Source organism: Hypomesus transpacificus, chromosome 6 (assembly GCF_021917145.1).
Source record: "Hypomesus transpacificus isolate Combined female chromosome 6, fHypTra1, whole genome shotgun sequence".
Classification (NCBI taxonomy): Eukaryota; Metazoa; Chordata; class Actinopteri; order Osmeriformes; family Osmeridae; genus Hypomesus; species Hypomesus transpacificus.
In genome coordinates this window covers 7,439,750-7,445,246 of record NC_061065.1, presented here as the reverse complement: position 1 = coordinate 7,445,246, position 5,497 = coordinate 7,439,750, and positions in this window count along the sequence as shown.

Here is a 5,497-nt window from a genome sequence, read left to right as displayed (position 1 = left end):
AGACGCGAGCGAGGAGCTCGTCTGTGGGCTGCGTATCTCCTGTTGGACTTGGTACGTGCCTTTGTCTGCAGGCCGGTGGCTGCAAACACTCACCACTCTCATCTTCCAGCTCATTTAAACACCTCTGCAGCGCAGCGCTGAGGCCCCTCTGAAGTCAGGACAAAGAGGCCAACTGGAAATACATTTTCCATTTTCCTTCTGGTAGGCAAGCCATCGCTCTCTCTACCCTCATCCATCCACCCCCCTTCCCTTGTCTCTTTTCTCCTCCTACCCATGTCCCTTTTCCCACCTTTGTGTATGTGCTTTGTGTTAAGTCTCGTTCTCTCACCCTCCTCTTCCCTCCCCTCTCCTCCCCTCCCTTCTCCTCCCCTCTCCCTTCTCCCTTCCCCTGCTCCTCTCCTGTCCTCCCCTCTCCCTCCTCCCTTCCCTTCCCCTGCTACTCTCCTCTCCTCTCCCTCCTCCCTTCCCTTCCCCTGCTACTCTCCTCTCCCTCCTCCCTTCCCCTGCTCCTTTCCTTTCCTGTCCTCTCCTCCCTACCTCTCCTCCCTTCCCCTGCTACTCTCCTCTCCTCTCCCTCCTCCCTTCCCCTGCTACTCTCCTCTCCTCCCCTCTCCCTCCTCCCTTCCCCTGCTCCTTTCCTGTCCTCTCCTCCCTACCTCTCCTTCCTTCCCCTGCTCCTTTCTTGTCCTCTCCTCCCTACCTCTCCTCCCTTCCCCTGCTCCTGTCCTCCCCACCTCTCCCACATCTTCCTCTCCATGAGGAAGGACAAAGCCATGGGGGGGGGGGGGGACGACGACGACAGGAGACCATTTCTCATCACGGTCTGATTCACCACCTCTGCTCCAGTGAATCACAATCACACAGGAGAATGTCCCTTTAAATACCTTGACGGGTGACTTTCTTTACAGGCTGTTAATTGAACCTGTTTCGGTGGCACGTGCCTACATGTGGGTGAACTCTGAACTCCTGCCATGATTGAGGCCATACAAGAACAGTCTCCATCGTTCTCCTTACCTCCAGTATCAAATACCATTACTGTCACACCCTGCCTCCAAGACCACAGGTCTTTCGCTTCAGTAAAAGCATATAGCCTCTTTCTGAGTATAAATAGTATTGGTTTTGCCATCAACAGCCATATTAAAGGTCTCTTAAGTAAAGACATAATGTTAAAAGTAATTGTAGTGTAGTGTGTAACAATGGAGGAGACACAAAAGCAATTTGGGCAGCAACACATCTGGTGACTGATACATACAGTACTGATAAGAATAAACGCCTCTTAGTGTTCCTTCAATGCTAATGTTCTCCAGGCTCACCCTCCTTTATTCCTTCGCTCCCTCTTTCTCTCTACCTCTTCTGCTCTCCACCTCTCTGATGGGCTAAAGTTGTGTTCCTCTGTTTAATACTGTGGTCTGTCTCTCTCGAGGAAAGTTCTTTCTCTGCGGGAGACTGTATTTTAAGCATGCCAGTCTGATAGCGCCTTGGCCCTAGAGCACCGCTAGGCTGTTCAATTTGATGCTTTCTTATCGTTTCACCAAATTGAATTGTCTCGAAGTGGAGGGAGAAAGGCGACTGACCCACATTCATGACACACTTAAGCAGGAGGAGCAGAAACGTCAGGCACAGAAGGGGAATCCATGACAAGTTTCTGGCTGGACAATTCGACTGTCTGCTGTTACCTGGAATGACCTCCCCAACAGCAACACTTTCCTTGTTCTCCTAATCTGCCACTACAACTGTTCCCTGGCCAAAACTGTCTGTTCAGTTTCTGCACTGATACAGGACCGGTAAAGTAGGAAATGCTGACACAAGCGGAAAATTGTGTCAGAGAAAACGCCTCCTTAGAGTTGGTATTGTTGACAGGGAAAAGGTCAAAGTTCCAAACGTTAACGTCATTTGCAGACTCCTTTACCTTTACTGTGAACTGTTTTGCTTAGACAGCGCATTGGAGTAGCATTTGTAGTTCATTTCCACAGATGTCCTTTTCTTCCGGGGACGTATTCATCCGATTCGTACCTGGAATTTCATATCAACCATCCCTGACTAGCCCTGCAAGAGTACAAAAGGTTTCACATTGCCACTAGGACATGGATGCTTCAAACTCCAGACGAATATACTGGCCTCATGGATCCTGCCTTGGTGTAACAGTTAGAGACCTTCTGACCCAGCCTGCCCTTACTGCAGATGAGGGGAATCGTTTGCATAGAACTGCAACTGGGCATGCAAGCATGCTGATCGCTCGCTCGCTCGCTCTGGAGAGCCAGATAACACACGAGTCAAGGGCGGAATTCAAATCTGAAAGTGACCACAAAACATGCAGAGGCTTGTAGATCATTAACTAGACTGAATGTGGAGACATATAAAAGAGAGGAGAGACCTGGGAAGGGGAAAAGTCTCTCCAGTCCGACAGGCCAACCTCTAATCTCTGCATGGCCAGTTTCCCATTGGCCAGCTGAAGCCCCACCTCAGTCATGTGACCGACGTGAGTGTCAGCTGTTGTGTGGTTGGCCGCCTGTTCGCTCACTCTGGCCCCAACTGAGATAAATGAGAGAGGCTGTTCAAAGAACCGTGTTCTCTTCATGCTAATGGAGACCTATGTTTAATGTGTCAGTTGGCCCGATTCCTCTCGCAAAATCGATTAAATAACAATTACTGAGGTCTACAATTATTATGGCAAGCTCTGTTTAAAGCTTTAGTTTAAAATCCTTCGAATTTGTCTTTCTGAATCAGAGGACTGAGAGAGAGTGACAGAAAGAGAGTTGCGCAGTGAGAGTGAGACAGAGAGACAAAAAGAGAGAAGGAGAGTGAAAGAAAGAGAGATAGACAGAAAGAGAGAGATAGAAAGAGGGAGAGAAAGAAAAAGAGAGATCAATAGAAAGAGGGAGAGAAAGAGAGAAAGAGAGAAAGAGAGAAAGAGAGAGAGAGAGAGAGAGAGAGAGAGAGAGAGAGAAAGAGAGAGAGAGAGACGGAGAGTAAAGGGTAGAAGAGGAAGGTGCCGCCTCTGAAGACAAACGAGCAGCCTCCTGCCTCCTGCCTCCTGCCTCCTGCCTCCAGCTAACCTGCTCTATAAAAGCCTGCGCTGGGGGACTTCAAAGGCTGCAGGTTCGATACCTGCTTGTTTGAAGGGAGGCTATAAAGAAAGAGGCCACCTGGATGGCCAGCGTGGCAACGCTAGTCAAATCACAGCGCCTCATGCAGAGGGGGGGGGGGTCTTTGACTACTTAACCACATCAAAACGCCTCTGTAATGGATTGCATTGTCATGGCAACAGGGTTTAGCGTTTGAAGAGAGGGATGGCGAGTCGAGGAGGATGGAAGAGATGGGAGGAAAGATAGGAAAACTTTCTGTTCCAATCATAAGAAAACAATTGTGTTCTCATCCAGAAAATTCCTAGATGTTTGCTTTACTGAACAGCAGGTACAGTAGAGCACCTGTACCGTGTTAACAGTTGCATCAATCCTTATCTCAAACCAAGCAGGGACTGTGGAAGCCTTTTGCATGTGGCAGTTTCGTCCACAGAAGCGGGCCTGTTTGATGACACAACACATCATCCCAACATTCCAACATGGGAGGAGAGAATTGGTGATAAACAGCCTTCTGATAAACACACAGTTTCAACCATGCAAATACATAACTGACGGCAGAATCTTCCTCCTTGTCCTGGTGCATTTGAATACATTCAAATGCATGAGAACCAAACAATGTGTAAATTCTGTCTGAGCCTCCAGGTTAATTTCAGTGTTGGTGTGTCAAACACCCTCGACTCTTGGTGACCCGTCTCCTCATCTCAGCTGTAGGAGGCGATGTGACGGACCTGGGTGCTGACCAGTGAAAGCAGTCGATGGGTCTTCGTGTTTGAGTACGGGGATGCGTCTGTTTTGTTTTTGCTTTTGTATCCAGTCATTTCATTTCATATCTTGCTGGATTAAACATTCCCATGAAGGTATCAGTCATTTACAGCTGTTTTGGAGTTATCTTGGCATCAATTCAAACAAGCAAATCAAGGTTTGGATTGGAGGGGCTGTCCTCTGATCCTGAGCGATATGTTATTGTCCTTCCAGAAACAATTCATGATTGCTTTGTTTCAGCAAGCACAGACTAGAGGCAGGGGGGGGGGGGTGTCTCGGAGATAGACAGATAAAAAGAGAAAGAGAAAGAAGGAGCGAGAGTGGGGGAAGGGAGAGACAGTCTGAGAGACAGAAATAGAGAGAAAGAGAGAGGGAGAAGGAGAAGGGGAGCGAAAAAGAAGAGGGGAGAGAGAAATAGAGTGAGAGAGAGAGAGAGAGGGAGGGAGAGAGACAGAGAGAGAGAGAGAGAGAGAGAGAGAGAGAGAGAGAGAGAGAGAGAGAGAGACAGAGAGGGAGAGAGAGAGAGAGAGAGAGAGAGAGAGAGAGAGAGAGAGAGAGAGGAGAGAGGGAGGGAGGGAGGGAGGGAGGGGGGAGGGAGGGAGGGAGGGGAGGGAGGGAGGGAGGGAGGGAGGGAGGGAGAAGGACTGAGGGAAAGAGGAAGAGTGAGGCAGAAGGAGAAAGACAGAGAAAGAGAGAGAGAAGGAGAGAGAGAAGGAAAGAGAGAGAGGAGACAGAGGGGTGGTGGAGGGCTGTTCATTGCTGACTGCCGTCTGTTCCGCAGAGATAAAACAAATCTGTCTGCCCCACCATCAGCCATCTCTACGCTCTACATCAAACTTTCATTGAGCCAAGCGCTTGGCACCAGAAAACACATCCATAAATATTTCACCCTCACACTAAGAACCATGTCATTTGCTACTTTTATACACTATCCTGCGTTTCAAAACAGAAGTGTTTGGGAGTTTTTATATTCTAAGGGTGGGAACGAAGAAAGGTAAGAACAGCTGTATGTAAGTGTGGTAGTGTGTTGAGGAGTTTTAGACACCTTGTGGAACCTTCTCTATGACTCTGGTGGATCTCCAGGGTTCCTCATGTTATTCTACCCAGACGGTGCGCAGAGTATTCTGAGTGAACTATGTCAGATGATTCCAATGAACGATGTCAAGATAATTTTTGAATAATGGCTCCGGAAATAGGGCAAGGCAAGCGTTATAAATACCTGTACCTTTGAGAACAGCAGAAGCTTACTCATGTTCTTCATAGTCATCTCATGAACTCATAGAGGATGTCTCTGCCTGGTGCTGCCTCTGTTTCTGCCTCTGTCTCTGTTCCTCTCGTTCTGCCTCTGTTTCTGCCTCTGTCTCTGTTTCAGTATTCTCTGAGTAATGCCTCTCTGTGCATGCCTCTGTTTGTGTTCCTCTCTTTCTGCCTCTGTTTCTGCCTCTGCCTCTTCAACCTGTGTCTGTTTCTGCAATGGCATATGTAATAATAATTCCATCATGCATACAGTATCACCAAGCACATCCAGCTCAGAGCCTGCCCAGAGATGTGGGTCTTCACGGGAAGGTAGCAGTGTGATATCCTCGTAACTGATTAAAAGCTGCTTCATTAGTTCTAACTAATGACTAGCCCCAACAGTATCACTGGCACCA